This window comes from Sparus aurata, chromosome 5, assembly GCF_900880675.1.
Source record: "Sparus aurata chromosome 5, fSpaAur1.1, whole genome shotgun sequence".
NCBI lineage: Eukaryota > Metazoa > Chordata > Actinopteri > Spariformes > Sparidae > Sparus > Sparus aurata.
The window spans coordinates 20956781-20974320 of NC_044191.1; the positions used below are offsets into that span (position 1 = coordinate 20956781).

Consider the following 17540-nt stretch of genomic DNA (forward strand, 5'->3'; position numbering starts at 1 on the left):
AGCTGTGATGAGGAACACATTGCCGCCGGGAGAAACAGAACAGAACAGAACATGAGCCCAGTGGAAGGGAACGAGAAGGAGGAGACGAGAGAGGAAGCGGTGAGAGAAGAGAATGAGAAAGAATCTGAAAATGATTAAAGGAGCGCTGGGTGGAAGAGGAAAAACGTAAGCTGTTGTGTATCCCCAGGCTAAAAAGAGAACGAGAGAGGAGGTCCTGTCAAAAAAATATTAACAATCATGAATATGAACCGCCAAACTGTTAAAGGGCAAGTTTTCTATACAATTTATTTCAAAACCCAATCAGCTCTCTGTGAGATTTTGGATGCGTGTAGTTTGTCAAAAAAAAAAAACAGAACTCAGTAACTGCAATCAAATTTGCAGATGATTAACTGTGAATAGGGCATGAGAAAGAGTTCTAGCAAGATTATTACTGAACAATAACATTGCCACATGTAAAGTGGTGTCCTTTACATTTCGTGCAGAAGACACAAACAGACCCTTTTGCTGTTTACATTTCCAGTTCTCTGGAAAACAAGAATGAATGTAAATAAGTCTGAGCTGTTGACACGGGGCTGAGAGTGGAGGGGACAGGTGGCACGATGACACCGGCGGCCTCCAGGGGATGTATGCATCCCATAGCGGTGTCCCCTTTCAAGATGGACACCAGAGGGGACAAACCAGTTGGTCCACCCAGGGGTGTGAGAGCAGCAGCGGGTCACTCTGATGCAGCCAGGGAAACACCAGTGACTTAGGCGACACTTAGCACACATTGTTTGGGGATTTTAGGCATGTAGTCGCATTTCGGTACCTCCCATGCCTGAAGACAATAGCTCTGTCTCGAGCAGAGGTAAAGAAATCTTTTCTGGCTCTCTCTTAGGTCCTGCCTTTTTCTCACAAGTTTTTGGAAAGAACTGCTCTCTTTGAAGATATCAAATCTGCTGTGCTTAATGGAAGTCATGCAAGATCCAAGGAGCACTGGCATGCTCAAAATGTAAACTCTAAAAGACTCTATTAGCCTGCATTTGACCAAGTACGCCCTGCTCCTGGCTAGGCTCCCTTCCACTGGCATGGAGTCAACGCAAAGTGTCCCGCTAATCCAACAGTTGTCTGACTACACTGAAAGTCACCTCTGATCCAGCTCTAGCACTCGCGTCAGGAATCCACAGGCTCTTTGCATACTGAGCGGCCGGATATCCTCTAGTTAAAGAGGACCCTCTAAGCCAGGGCCATGTGTTGGTCGACTGGGGAGGGTGACAAGGGGGTAGGGGTGGTTTTTTTTGGGGTGGTGGCAGGGATGTGCAGGGCAGTGCTTAAAAAGGCCTTTAGCGCGACATCAGCATCACTTTGAGCTAGCACAAAGCGGTGAAGTGAGAGCGCGCTTTTCTGTTCACGTTCCACAGAAACCAATCCATTTCCCTGCAGATCCTCGGCGTCGTGCACCATGCCGGCTAAAAGTGCAGTTGCTCCTGCTCCGAGTCCGCGGATCTGTGCATCTGTGGATGGCTTTTGTGTTGCTGTTGGGGCAGAACAAAGTGAGTTCAGGTTACTGCACTCCTCCCGTTATTGGCCCACATTGTCTCTAATTATTCTAGCAAACATTGACACAGCATGTGTGGTCTCACATTTATACCCCCTCCCCCTCCCATGCTTAGCAGAGTGAGAGAAGAACGGGAGAGAGAAAGAGGGCAGAAAGAACTGATGAAAGGGAGGGAAGGAATCTGACAAAGAAATGTACTTGCATTCACTGCGTTGTGCTTCATTATGATGCAATTATAAGGGAAATTGCTTAAAGGTGTGCTGCAATGCTTTGTTTTCTTGGTTGTGAAGAGAACACTGTGTATACTCGGGGGGGGGGTGGCATCTCCCATGCCACCTCAACTCCTAAGAGATCAAAATGCACCATGCCAACTCGAGTTTTTAATACATGAGCAGCCGGGATCAACCAACAGTGCAAAACGGCAGAGTTTTCAAGGATGCAATAGCTGAAAACAGAAAAACAGCCACAACTTTAAAGCGCAATCCCACACTCTAATTTGAATTCTGAAGCTTTCCCGTTGCCCGGGCGCTTCTAACTCCAGCTTTTGCAAAACAATAATTATGACGAACGTATGCATCAGTAGCTTACCAAATCCTCTGTCCGTGAGCTTAGCTTGAGGCAATGCTGCAGAAAAGCTGACCCAAATATGCTACATGTGGTTGCCAATAGGAAATGGCTTAAAGCTGGGCAAAAGGATGGTCTGGTGTAAAATCAAATCACCAAATTTTAGAAGTGGTCAGAAGAGGCAATCTTACTTACTGTAAAATTGGCCCTGACCTGTTGTTAGCGTTTAGTAGCGGTGCTATAGAAAACCTCAGTGGAGTGTGAAGCCATTACTGTGAAATTCACATAAAAGCCTTCTGGAGCAGATCTATTGCAGATTTCTACTGGAAGCCATTTGGGTAAATGGAGTGACTCATCTGTGAGGACGCACATTTTCAGTTTCCTGAAGAAGGGTTTTGATTAGGAGTGGATTAACATGTTTTAAACTGTACACCTCTCCTCTAATATTTGATAAAATCATCATGTTTTGTCGGATCAGAATGGAATTATTGATATGCTGAAAGTACCACTGTACCTTAACGTAATTGTACCTTAATGGAAAAGTGTGTCCAACACTTAAGAATGCCGTTCTATCCTGCAGTATCTGTGGATGAAGTCTGAGTTTCTGGATGCTAGTTGAGCTGCTCTACAACGGTAACTGAATTCAAAAGCTCATTTTGAATTTGAGGTATTGTGGTTGGGGAGCCAGAATGGCACCTTGTTTACAGTCTTTATGCTAAGCTAAGAGTCTCCTGTAGCTTCATATACAGATATGACAGATATGAGAGTGGAATTAGTCTTATAATTGAACATTCGGCAACAAAGCAAATAAGAGAATTTCTCAAAATGTTGAAACTATTCCTTTTAAGTAGATTTAGTTTCTAGCCCTATCTAGTGCTTAAAATAAAATCCACAATATAAGAATTTCAGATCCTCCGGCATCTAAGACAGAGAATAATGCTTCTAACCAACTGGAGAAGCTGCTGTCCAAATCTCAGCCACATCTCTGGGATGTGTTTACTTCGAAATGCCTGCGGGATGCATGTCACCCCAGGGGTGACAATTTGACTTTGTCACATGCCTGTGGGATGCAGACGGAATAGCAAAGGGCTGTATTGGCCCGTCTTTTTCCGTCATTCCCATCTTCTCCCACTCGATCTGTCCCATCACTCAAAAGAGCATTCTGAGAAACTGGATACCTTGACATGTCCGAGGACAAGTTATCATCAGCGAGCAAAGTGTGTTTGGACAAACTGCACACACACTGTCAAGCAAAGAATAGCCGAGATCTGCTCGGCGCCTCTTTTAAAATTGCTCCAAAAAATGAAAAGTGCAGCTTTTACAGCAACATATGACAGCGGGATGAATATAGATAAACCGAAGAGAAGGGGTGAGGTTAAGAAAGTGCAGTGACACGAATAACGATGTGCTACATCTCACCACGCAAAAAACAATTTGATCTTTCCCTCCAATTCACCCCTCATATCAATGACCTGTAATTTAAAGTTTTATATGATAAGAGAAAGAGAAAAAGACATTTTTTCATTTTTTTTTTTTACCTGACAGCAACATGCAGGGGCAATTAGGGGTGAACAGATGGGTTGCAAGGAGACTGAGATGGACACAGCTGGCCAGGAGTAATTGTCCTCACCTTTTCATACACACTCAGTTTCATGTTGAGTGGGGGGGGGGGGTCGCTAGGGTAGGAGGACAGCAAAAGTGCAGGTAACATTTGCATGACAGAGAATGTCACATCCATTTGCTTAACAGTACTTCGAGAAATTGTCTGGACGTCTCTCCTCCATTGGCGCCTTTTCATCTCATTCATCCAAGATGTTGATAAATCAAAAACAACACTGTTCTTTCTACAGATACTCAATACATTGAGTCATCTATAGCGTCTGCAAAACTAAATCCAATATCATATTTCCCTAACATGGTGTAAACTGCAAAGAAGGTCCACAATAACATTTAAAAGGAAAATCTAACACAAATGCTCTTATGGTTCTTCATTTCGATATTATATTATAAATCACCCTTCCTTCGGTAGTTTTACATGCCTTTTTTGTACAATATCCAGTAGCATTTTGTGGCTGGAAGGCCTGAACATCCTTTCTTCACCCGCAGCATGAAGTTCAACTGCAGTTCTGACATAACAGCAGCACTTAACGGCGCAATGTACCTACAAACTGACACTGAAATAGAGGCTCACAGAAGACCTGCCTGCTTATTTCACCGACATACAGCCTGAGCGTGTATAAGATTAGCCCATGTGAAGATTTATTTTGGTCACAATGCTCTGTAAATCATCCTCTGGTGATGCTCTGCCACAGGAGCAGGTTCCAGTGTTTTAACGGCATAACTGAGCGATTTAACAGCTGCCGCACTCGAAGGACATCTGGTTGGAGGGAAAATTCAGAACTACAGGTGAAATTTACTAAACTTTCCGATTTCAAACCATTACCTGGATTAATGACGAATTCAAACTATTCAAAGTGTATGCCAACAATCTGTAGAATGTTGCTTATAAAGTCATGGTAAGAGTGCTGATACCATTTGATCATTAAAAGGGGTAATATGTAAGAATTTTAGTTGAAAAATATGTAATTATGATGTCCATGTGTATTGTGTTGCAAATAAATCTATTTAAGTAAGCGTGCTAACCAGCGAGCTTCCCTTTTAACACCAACACTCTGGTCACCAAGCTCACGGTCCAAAATGCTAGCTGCAAGGCTAACTGAACTAAGGACCTCTGGGCAGCTTCAGTTGGCAGTAGTTAGCGGTACTCTGGTGATATGCTTCCCCCTCCATTTGTTTGTTTGACAGTCAATTCTTACATATTGCAACTTTAATTGATGAGTTGTCAAAAAGGTTCACAACTTCTTATGATGTCTTTAACTGCTCAAGTGTTATTCAATCACAGATTTGGATTTCGTCATTTAATCCAGTATTTTCTAGAACAGACTGAGCATTTAACTGAAAACAGAGTCAAAAGTTGAAATGATAAAAAATGTTATTTGAAGCCCCAGAAATGGTATGAATTGTGTTTTGTCTCCATACGCTCAAGTATAGCAATTAGATGGGTGGTCCCGTGAGAGTCATGAATTGCTAAACTGCACAGACTCGAAGCACGGAGATTTTCTCTTTACAACCACCAACAAAGCCTTTGTGCAGCAATCCCGAGTCTGACCCAGGATGCAGAAGTTAAAAGGCTGACCTCCTTATGAACTCCAAATAAATAAAAGTGCAGCTGTTTACTGCTAATTTAACATCAAAGGCGCATACAATCACAAAACAAGGGCGAGGAGACGAGAGCTTCACTCAGAGGCATGCAAATAACCTTTGGCAAACCAGTCAACAACAGTGAATTACTGCCGTGTGCTCTCAACGAGGGAGATACTTTCCTGCGGCGTGTGCTTCTAAACTGTCATGGGAGCTGTCAATGAGTTATCAGCCAGATGATCGCGGGGACATTTTGAAAGAATCTGTGGCCATGGTTGGTTTAACACACATTACAAGGGAAGCGCATATGCACACTGTTCGACTCACGCACACACGGCCCTGTATAAACTTTACAAAGAACAGAGTTTGCTCTGTTCCACCTGTTGTGTACTTTAGAAACGCCCAGTGGATTAACCTATCTGCTCAAATCAGATAAAAACTCTTTTCCCGTTCCAAGTCCTCCATCAAAAATGTAAATACAACTTTTTGCAGTGGGATTCTTGCGTCAGGAAGTGACCCAACACCTTTCTCCTGCAAGGTGTTCCAAGCGTTCTAGTTTCAACCTAACACTAGAAGTATTTTTCTCACCGTGCTTGTGCAAGGGAACACCTCCACCTTTATTTGTATGGGAGCGGATTTAGCTCGAAGGCCTGCAATTACATCATCATTCAGTTTTGCAGCGCCGCATATCAGGGCCGGCATTACTCAGAGAGGCCTTTGAAGAGTTTGGCCCAGCCCTCGCGCTCTCTCTTCTTCCCTCCTCCCTTCCACCACCACCCCCCTTCAGCACTGCCTTTGATGTTAGCGCGTGGAGCTGCGCCGAGCGTCGCGGCCTCACAGGCCTCCCCGCCTCGCCTGATCCTATCTGCTCAGGCGGCACATTCATGTGGTTTACACCCGCAGCACGACTCCCAGCAGCTATTCACCCAGCCCTGCAGGCCCCTCCCTGATCAGGGTCCAGGGGCTGGAGAGGGACACAGCATGGCCTGAGCTGCCGACGGGGGTCAAGGGGAAGGACAGGAGGAGTTATGGAGGCTTTATCAAAGCCAGAGGCTGTACCATAGGGCTTTTATTGGCATGTTAGTGAAGGTACTGTATTTGTAGAAAGGAAAAGTTACACCTGACTCTCAGGGACTGAATGCACTGGCGAATGTCTTTTTCTCACAGCTACAGAAGCACCGACTGCTCTTAGCTTGAGGCGCACCTGCACTGCACAAAAAAAAAGCTATCCTTCAAAAATAAATATTCAACTGTGAGAGAACAGTCTTTTGGCAGAAAACAAAGCAAACCAAAAATAGAAAACCCTGTGTCCCCAGCATCTTCAGTACACCCATGATACAGGGACGACATAAAAAGAAAGCCAATTTTTCATTTGAGAAATCTAGGGCGCATCTTTAGCATCGGGAGGAGGAGGAGGTGGAAAGATGTAGCGATACATCTTCACTGCGGTGCTTGAAGACATGCAGCACTCCACCAGACAAAAAAAAGAAAAAAATGTGTGGAGATAACCCAGCTTGTTCTCATCTGACCAAGCAAGCCCAATCCATCATACCTCTGGCCCCATTGTGTCTGGATCTTCCTCATTACTGGAACAACTACCTACACAGTCACACACAAAGCAGCCTCTAGAAGGCATTGTAGGATGAGAGGGTTACGGCAGACGTGAACATGATGGAGTCGGTGCCTCCACCTGAAACGGATTTGTCCCCATCTGGCACCCCTATAAATGACCTTTGCCACGGCTGTGTTGGAATCCATTAAAGGAAACTAAAGGAGGGGAAATGAAAAATGGCAGGGTTTCTGACCAAGGAGAACCCTCACAACATTAATATGATGCACTAGGCGGAGGGTGATCATGTGCGCAAGACCAGTAATGGCTTCCCTCAATAATAGCCAAAGAAATTGCTACTAGGGCGAAAACATTAGTATGAATCATAATGACAGAAGGACACAAAAACATAGTGTTTTTTTAGGCATGCGAGGCTGATTCTTATGCAATGATGTACACAAAGGAAAGAACTTTGAACCCTGTCTTCTTGAACTTGGGTGAGTGGGACATATCTTTGATAAGACCTCTCCTTTCATGAAAACAATTGCGAGTAGTAGGAGAACACAAGGAGGGCACAAGGATCCACGTATGGTGAGAGGTAGGAGGAGAGCGAGGCAGATGGAGTGCAGTAGTCGGAATGAAAAGGACTCCCTGCACGGCTACCTTCCTAGTCTATTGGCAAAAAAAGTACAACAAAAGGAGAGGCTGGCGTTGTGGCCTTCCACGGTTAGTCAGCACATTCCTAGCCGACAACAAAGCATGCCTCTGCCTGGATGAGCCACTGTGAGCATTGTCATTTCATAACCCTCGACCCCTTAGCCTTTGTTTTGCAGACCCTCTGTGTCAGTGGATAAAAATATGGGCTGAGGGGATGGACTGGGCCTTTCAGTGCCGTTTCATCAAACGCAGTCCGACCCACCAGGGGCTGGTCAAAAGCAAAAAAGAAAAAAAAAAATGAACCACTCCGGACTCTTTTTCATCTTTGACTCATTACAAATGTGTCTCAAAAATACCCCGACCGAAGACAGGTGGTATGAGAAGTCACTTTTTCACCTGTGAAAGTGTGACAGTCTGTTTTGGTGCATTTCCCAGCACTCTTCATTAGGAAAAATACTTTAAAAATCACACCCTTGGGGCAAAGCTGAAATAACATTTCCTCATCATCGGAGTGTAAAACAGAGGACAAACACGAAGTGTTCCCACAAATGCACTCAGACACATGATCAATAGCAGATCAGACAAGAGGGACACAGGGGAATAGGGTTCCCCTGGGAGAGGCCTGGATGCTGGAGAGACATCAGTAGCAAGCACCAGCGCTGACTGCTAATCTCTCTTGGAGTGGAACATCAAAGATCGGCTAAGCCACTCAGCCCAGTGGAAACTAACATAGCTACTGGGGCCACCAGTACCAACATGCACTTGTTCCAGGTGGAGCTGTGCAGTGAGTGAGAATGAGGAGCTCAGAGTGAGAGTGAGAGTGAGAGAGAGAGAGAGAGAGAGAGAGAGAGTGTGAGAGTGTGAGAGAGAGAGAGAGAGAGAGTGAGAGTGTGAGAGAGAGAGAGAGAGAGAGAGAGAGAGAGAGAGAGAGAGAGAGAGAGAGAGAGAGAGAGAGAGAGAGAGAGAGAGAGAGAAAAAGAGACATGCGCAGGAGAGGAAAACACGGGTTGCTGGTTTGGGAGTAAGTGTGGCCAATTAAAAGAGGGTTGGACACATACCAGGCGATCCAACAGGTTTTTAGATTGAGACACCTGAACGATCACTGCAGGCAGTCAGTGTTTGCAGTTTAAATGCTAAAAATAGATGTTCAAGTGTTTTCCTTCTCAGGATTCTGCATGTTTACTGGGAGACTGTGATATCCGATTACTTGGTCAATTTATGTCAGTTAATTTTATGATAATTTAATGTAATTAAGCAAGAGAGGATGCCAGATGTTGGCTGTTTCCTGCTTCTCAATTGCAGATACTTGCATATATCTGCTCTTCAGACAAATTAAGCAATTTGAAGATGTCATCTTAGATTCTGGGACTACAAAATAAACCACTATCACTTTTTTTTAATAATTCTACACTTCATCATTAACTGAAAGAATTTCCCGGGCGTTTTGCGCCATCATTAGCGAGATGGCTGCAAGTAACAGGAAAAGGATGTTGCGGCTCATGGTCCACCAGGGCACTTCAGTACTACTGATTAGTCCATGCTGGTTAAGACATAGGTGCAACACTTCAATTGAAGTCATTCACATTCAATAGAGGATGCATGACACATTTTGGCTGCATCAAAAAGAGCAGACTGGTGGTGGGGGGTGAGAGTGTGTGTGTGGGAGGGGGGTGTTAAGCAAGAGAAAGAGAAAAACAGTTTAGTCTGTTCTATTCCGAAAAGGGGAGAAACGCAGCCTCAAATTACTTTGGCTGGGACATGAAAGTGAAATAGGGTGGCGGTTAAGAGACGATAGCACTTAAAATACAGCTGCGACCGCCAAGCCAATAAATGGAAAAAAGTAGGGAGCAGCACTTTTAACCTTTTAAACCAGCGTTTGTGTACTGCTACTGTTGCTTTGGCGCTGGGAGTGGCCCGGTCCCTGGCACCTCCCGTCTGGGACCGGCCCATTATGGCCTCTTGGGGTTTCCAGCCTGTGGTGAGAAAGCGCGCTGGATGCCTTAAACCACTAAAGCTCTCATTATAGTCTAAATGCAGCGCGACACAACTCCTGCCAGCTCCAAGGTAGGAGCTCCAGTATTTAAGCTCATCGTTGTCTTAGCTCAAAACCGCCACTTTCCCCCTGCACATCCAGTCAGAAAAAACTGCCACTTTCAAAGAACCACATCATGAAGTCTCCCAGCTATAGTTACTGGCACTTCATGTGCATGGAGATGAAGTTCAAAGGTGAAACAGCTCATGGGTGTTGGGAAACTATAGCCTCTTCTTCCTGACGCTGGATTCAGGGGATGTCCCTGTCTCTGTGTCCTTTCTGAGAGGAAGTAGGCAAAAGCCACATCAATTCCTCCGGTTCTGGCCGACGACACTGCGAGTTCCATCTGGTCCTCTCGGTGCCCCTGCCACGTCCCTGCCTCGGCTCCTCACTCACATGCTGACAGCACGGGCCTGGCTGGAAATCAGAGGCAGATGTGCGCTCATGCAGTGCATCGCAGCACATCTCGCAACAGTTTCCCTTCTCATCAAACGCGTTCTAATCGGCAAAGCTGTGTGTGCGCTGTCAACAATGGAGTTAATGTGAAAAACATGATGGCCAGAAAGTCCGACTGAGCATCCTGCATTGCAAGGCCATTCCAGAAATTAGATTACATCAGCACCAGCCGGCTAAACGAGGTGTCACCTAGGGGACTCAACTGTGGGATGATGTGGACACGCCACCATCGCCCATCTTAATGGACTCCAGACAAAACTGTTACTAGTAATGGAAAGGTGACACAAGACAATCTGAACTTCTACAGGGCTCCAGGCTGCAACTTAACATTTTTGATTGGTCGCAGCAGTGTGCTGAAGTTTTGCAGTTTATTACCATTACAGTTACCATTAACACTTTGGGTTATCGCAATCTCTTGTTGCATGCAATTCCGTTCATTGGGTGCACTTTAATTATGTACAGGTGTAAAACTTATGTGCACTGGTGCAACCAATTTTAAAAGCTGGTCTGGCGATCTGTTACGAGCAGTGTAATCTATGAAGACAAGGCACTGAGTGGTCCAAGTCCTCTCAATAAGGGGTTCACATAATCAATTTCTCTGGGCTCAAAGCGCTGCTGGGTTTTCATCTTGCCAGGTCGATTTCATTGAAGCGGTCTAATCAGGAAGTATCTAAATCTAGAACAAGAGGGGAATACAATTAACTACCTGGCGGGAGGGACAACCTCACAGCAGTGTTGTAGCCAAGAGCCACCGCTGTAGATACGCTCTTAAAGTCATCTTAGGGAAATGTCTGTTGACACATACATAGTCTCATGTCTCGACAGAATGATTTAAGGATACATGGATTATGTTGCTAATACAGAGTTGAAGTGTAGCAATCAGGGAACTGGCATGAGAAGCCTGGGGTTTGGCACTGTGGCCAGATCTGCATCGTCATGTTTCCCCCCTCAGTGTAGAGTGAGAAGCAAATTAACTTAATTTATTATTTTTGGCCCTGGCAGCATTTGCCACTTTTCGCACTCTTCAGGCAGGGCTGAGCGGGTGTTAGCTTTAGGGAGTTGGGAGTGCATGAGCGGCGATCGTGGTTGGGTCTTTGCTCAGGAAAGTTGCCAAGTCCCCCCTTTCCCCTGTATCTGAACCCATACCTGCTGTGGTCTGGCCATCAGTGAACACACATAAGGTAGCGCAAACCCCTCTGGGCTCTGTTCAAACAGCGGAGGAGTGGACGGGAAAGGCCCCATCAACCTCAGGCCGACCAAATCAAGCGCTCTATTTCGCTGAACACAAGACAGCTCGAACATTAAAGGGAAAAAGTAGACAAGGGCGAAGGTTGCAGAGGTCGCTGCGGACAACTGAATGCACAACCTAAATATTTGTCTTCACCCCAATTCCAGTGTAAGGCTATATCATTTACAACACCGCAGCAACTCACCGACACGCTGCTGCAATGTTATTTCACAAGTACAGAATGTGCAAGTGCAGAATTTGATACCACGTTAAAATTACACTCTTCCGGTTGTATGGCTGTCATCCATTGTCACTCTCAACTTGCATAAATCTTTGCTGGAATATATGCTGTAAGAAAAAACAAGCTGGACAGACTTGCCCCTCATTATAGCCTGACAAAATATAAGCTGCCTCTAAGTGGTCAGAAGCTATGTTAGCAAAGAAAGCAAACCTAAATAGATGTGGTCAGCAATGTAAAGCTGAGGTCCGACGTTTCAGTGTGGTTACCGAGTGGCGCCAAATGGCCATCACTGTGTATAGACGGGCCATTTTTATGCTGAGTATTCCCTACTTTGATCCCCACATATCATCTTTCTCTCAAAGTTTTACTGAGGAAAAAAACAAAAAATGCATACATGCACTGAAAAGATGCTGTTGTGAGGCTGATACAGACACTGTTGCAGAGTGGCATGGGATGGATGGAGGGAAGGGCGGTGGATGTGAGCTGATGCGCTGATGCAGTGCACAAGTGCACAATGACAGGAAGAAAAACGTGCAAATGAATCGCTGTCTGAAGTCTGGGGGTTTTCGTGTGATGCACACTAGACGCAATGTGGTGAACTTGATTAAACTCAAATGTGTGTCTGTTGCATTTTAACCCCCCCCTTCTATCTCTGCCTCCCACTCCTGATGCTGCATTGAAACCTGGCCTCCCACCACAGACCATTGATCTCATGGAGCTCAACCGTTTCTTCAGTCTGAGGTCACACTTCAGCAGCTAGGACGATAAATCAAAACAAAAAACTCAATTACCTCTCCTGGCCATTCCAGTATTCAACTTAACATCAGAAACAACCCTTCATGGTGAAGCGGTATTCAAACCATCACAATGGACAGGACTTGGTGGCCCAACTAACCACACCACCACAAACTATTTTAAAGGGACACTACATAGTTTTGGACAACAATTCCCCATTCAGAAACAACACATTGGCAGTAATAATGACGTGATGGTACGAACTCGTAAATATTTATTTTTTGACACAAGTGAATGATAAGATAGACAGAAAGGTGGTAGGGTCCGCCAGACATAAACAGTAAAAGTACAATGGTATGAAAATGTGTTTTTCCTTTAAGGTCATCTTGCTTATTCGGTTCATTTTTGGCATTAAATTCAATCAGTGAGGAGTTTTATCTCATCCCCAGAGCCCAGAACTACACAGTTGCACCTCTAATGTGCATAACACTACAGTTTGGATCCCGGAAATGCCTCCAAATGAAAACTTCACAGGCCATAGAAGCGACTGCATCACATCCAAGTGGGCCTCCAATCATTCACAAGGAGCTGGAGGAGCTGTTGGGCCTCCCCTCCATCATGCACGCCAACACTGGGGTATAAAAAAAAAAAAAAAAAAAAAAATGAAGCCAGAAACAATACATCTCTGGCGCATGACTGGACCCCCTGAACTCTTTAACTAACAAGCAGATGAAGCAAGGGGGTGATAAGTCTTTGGCTTCAGAGGGAGGGCTTCATTTTTTTTTTGTGAAGTGAATTCTAACTCGATCAAAGTTGGATGGTCGATCCAAGCATAACCAACTGCAGCCAAGTGCACTTGGGAAATAAGTCGTGTGAACGTGAACGCTTCTCCTGCGATTACTCAAGTCTTCTTTGTGTCCCCCCCCCCCCCTTAAAATAGTCACAAGTGTGGCCAGAAGGAAAACATGCGTTGATGACGGCGACATAGTAACAAGGGCAACGCGGAGAGCGGCGGGACGTGCGGGTTTTGTCGGTCCGGGCAAATGAAAACAAACACATTCCTCTTATTTACACTAACTTTTTCGCGCTTACGAGCAGAACATGTGAGCGCAAAACACACAGCTGGGGCACAGAGGAGCGGTCAGCACAGACAGTACCCTCTCGTAGCCTTCTGCTGCTCTTGTGAAATAACTCAACACAAAAAAAAAAAGAAAAGAAAAGAAAAAAACCCGCTCGGTGAAAGTTTGCAAACTTTTTTTTCCTCCTTTTTTTCTTAGTGGAACCCGTGGAGGGATTTTTGTAAAACTTTAGGAGGAACACGGTGACCAATCGTGTTGGGGTGGTGGTGGGGGGGAGGAGGAGGAGGAGGAGGTGGGGGGTGGTGGTGAAGGAAGGTGGTGGTGGTGGAGAGGGGGCAAACTCACTCGCAACGAGCTCCAGACATCAACAAAATAACCTGCAAGAGCATGTTTTCCCTGTGAATGAATTCCACAAGATAGGAGCCATCTTGTGACCGCACAGGCTCGCGAAGCTCTCGGTACCATCCCTCACGCTGCATGCACACACACACACACACACACATACATATACATATACAACTCATGTCAACCGCCCCCCCCCCCCCCCCCGTGGAAAAAAAAAGTTTTTAAGAAGGGCAGCTTGGTAAAATTACACCCCGCGCCCCCGGTAGTGTCGCTCGGCGCCGCCGCTTGTCACGGGGGGGGAACAGAGAGAAAGAGACACTTTAAAACAACACGTACTTGAACGATCTCCCCCTCCGCGCTGATAGTGGCTCCTGCTTTGGAGAAGCGTCCCTGCAAGCCAGTCGTGTAAGTAGTATAATCTCCATTGGGACTGGACTCGAACAGAACCACTTCCACAAAGGCGGTATCCTTGGCGAATACGGTACCGAGAGAAGCGGCAACCGCGAGGATCACCAGGACCACCGTGTCGGGTACACGATCTGAGCCTCTCCGTGGTAAAATCATCATCTTGCCGGCTGGATCTGCGCCGATCGGGACATAATTTCACAGGGATTAATTGATCGGGGGGTTTGACGGTGAATTGAGAAATCAAAGGTTCCGGCGGGCGATGCGTCAAAAGAAAAAAAAAAAAAAACAAAACCAAAAAAAAGAGGAGTCAGAATCGCGCAATAAGAGCTGAGCCTGGGCTGAAGCGTGTTTATTTCACCACTGCAAGCCTTGTCAATTACACTGCCTGCAAACGCTCCCCTCTCTCTCTCTCTCTCTCTCTCTCGCTCTCCCTCTTTCTTTCTCACCCCCTCCTCCTCCTCCTCCTCCTCCTCCCCTTCTACAAAGCGGATCTACTTTGATCTCCAAACACGTGATTTTTCTTTTTTTCTTTTTTTTTTTTTTTTTTTTTAGTTTTTTTCTCTCTCTCTCCCTCTCTCCCAAAAGGGCTCTATCCCCACCCACCAATCTTTCTGACCCTCTCCTTTCTGCACTCCCCTCTCTGTGAAGTGCCAGCACTCAGTTAAGGAGGCACCGCGAACTGCTGCGAGACAAATAGATAGGAGAGGAGGAGGAGGAGAAGGAGGAGGAGGGGGACACGTATTGTTTGGGGGGAAATGTCGATGTTAGGCGGTAAAGTTTGAGTTGATTCAGTTTAAGTTGTGTAGGAGGCGATGTTTTCAGTCACAGTTGCGATCCCGAGCCGCCCAGTGGCGTTTTTTCCCTGAGTTTGACACGTTTTTCTTTTTTTCTCCCCCTTTTTTTTTTCTTCAATTCCGTCGTACCACCTTAAAACAAACACTACCCTCCTCGGGACGCCTCAGAATTTAACCGGGCTAATATATATATATATATATATTTTATCAATCTGATTCAAGGTTTGATCACCTGCAGGTTACAATATAGAGAACAGTGTGCTTGAGTTTGACACCTGAGATACATTTTTGTTTTATGGTTTTATGTTTTGATTGTTTGTTTGTTGTTGGAACAGTTTTCCAAATGGGAAAATACTATTCAATATTCAACTAACAGTGTCTTGAACGTACATATGATGTCTTTGAAATCATTTCAGCATTACGCTGATTTATTTATTTATTTTTTCTAAACAGGCACAAACCATTGACTTGCCTTCATTAGGCTATCATAATTAAAGGTGCACAATGTAGTTATGGGGAATACATTTTAATCAGAAGGGAAACATCTTTATTGACTGATCTGAACTAAATAAACAAATCATGACTGAATAAACAATCTGACCTAAAGGACAACACAGTCTCATACATTCTGTTTATATTTGGTGGACCCTGCCACCTTTCCATCTTCAAACAGTGTTTGAGGGACCTTATTATTTCTCTGAGATAAGCTTGATTATTCAGCTATGGGAAAAAAAAGAGTATTTCTGAGATTGTCCTTCATTACTACTATAAATATTAAAATTCTGAGTTTAAATGTAATCTTCAAAACTACATACTGCCCCCTTAAACCCTTGTTATGTCATTCTTCATCTACTTTGTTATTATTTGTTATGTATTTTTTACATTAAAACAAACTGTCTTAGTTTTCTTGACTGAACTAACTTTAAAGGACAACACAGATTATATGTGGCGGACCCCGCCACCATTGTAGCGTTACACAGTGTTCTGGGGACCTTATTTTCCCCTGAGCTTGTTTATTCACATGTGTTATAACGCCGGGCTTTAGTAACCATATATAGAATATTTCAAGGGACTGTAAGTAGATTTAAATGAATTCCTATTGTTTTAGTTTTTATTATTTCTTATCCACCTCAAAGTGTTCTTGTGTCTGTCATTCTGTGATAATGATGTGTTATTTGTCCCACCATTCATCCATCCACCATCCACCATCTATCCATCCACTCACCATCCATCCATCCATCCACCATCCACCATCCACCATCTATCCATCCACCATCTATCCATCCATCCATCCACCATCCACCATCTGTCCATCCACCATCCATCCATCCATGCAAATTGAGAAAAAAACACCTTTAAATCTCTTTCGATACTTAATCAAATCTTTCTCAATCAATCATCACTTCTCTTCAAATTCAGTATTCACTCACAAGCTGTTGTACTGCAATTAAAGGCAATTCACTATACACACATATAACTGTGCGCCCGTTTTTCGACGAATGGATCTCCAATTAACGGTCGGCCTTTGATCTTCAAAGCGGTCGCCGTCGTCAAGACCGGCCTGACAAGCTAATCATAGATCATTTCAGGCATTTTACAAACCTCTGAATGTACAAATGTAATTTGACATAATTTCTATCTGCAGAAAGTCAAATTAGTGGCTGGAAGGAGAAGTTATAATCATGAGCAAGTTTATGACTCATTGATAAACACCAATTTCATTATCCACTCTTTAAAATATGCGGGGAGATCCCTACAGCTCTCTTTTTAAACGAACTGTTGCTCTCATCTACTGCAGAAGAAGACAATTATTCCCCAATCACTCTGGGTTCAGAATAAAAGAGTCCATTGTGAAACGTCCCAGCTGACCAGTTCCTGGAGAAGATCTTCTGCCTGGTGCCTTTTCTTTCACTGTGTCGGTCTGTTCATTATGTGTCTGCAAAATAAGCACACTGTCTTGAAAGGAACGCTGAAAGAATAGATAAGCACACACTATCTTTTTCATTCCTACAGCCGAAGATGATTTGAATCTTTGAGCGGCTGAACAATTCACGAGGAGAGCCCACAGTACCACGCGAGTGATGATGATACTGTGTGTGCATTGTTCTGTTGTTAATGTGGAAGACGAGGTGACAGTATCGCGTTGACTACGGTCGCTCAGTTGAATCTGACTGTTGACTCTTTTCTTTACAGCAATGCATGTAAGTGAAAAATACCACTTTGGCAAGGCCTCTTTCCGATGATCCCGCCAAACTGGTCTCTCAAATGAAGGGCGAGCTCTGCGCACTGATAGATGTTCAATGAAAAGCCCCAGAAAACATGATCTCATCTTGCTGTCAGCTGAATGGCAGTTTGATTATGAAAACCAACTGTGAGGACGTTTTAGGTCAAAGAATGCAGCCGCCTCTGATAAAAAGCGTGATGGTCAACATGTGTTCGGACTCAAAAAAAAAAGAAAGAAAAAAAGAAAAGAAAAGAAAAGAAAAGAAAAAAATGGGGGCGGAAAACAATTCAAAGCTGAAACTTAAGATGTTCTTCAGCGCCTCCAGCACGACAATAATTCACAGATCACATTGGATGTCACTGTTTTATGAATCCTGATCTACTCCACATGTCCTGTATCTGCCTTGTGACACTTTCTGTCCCAGAAATACAGACACATCATGAATAAATACAGAACTTAAAAGACTTAAAAGACCCAATGCCTCTGAGCT

General features: G+C 44.5%; 1 protein-coding gene and 1 long non-coding RNA gene across 3 annotated transcripts in view; both read right to left on the minus strand.

Annotated features, from left to right (window-relative positions):
* Positions 1-17540, minus strand: part of znrf3 (zinc and ring finger 3) — a 138984-nt gene that overhangs the window by 56070 nt on the left and 65374 nt on the right. The gene's annotated exons all lie outside the window — the stretch shown is intronic.
* On the minus strand, positions 12452-14481 carry LOC115581451 (uncharacterized). Its single transcript, XR_003984040.1, has 2 exons — positions 13961-14481; positions 12452-12831 (listed from the first exon to the last, which is right to left on the minus strand). It is a non-coding gene; the product is annotated as an uncharacterized LOC115581451 (long non-coding RNA).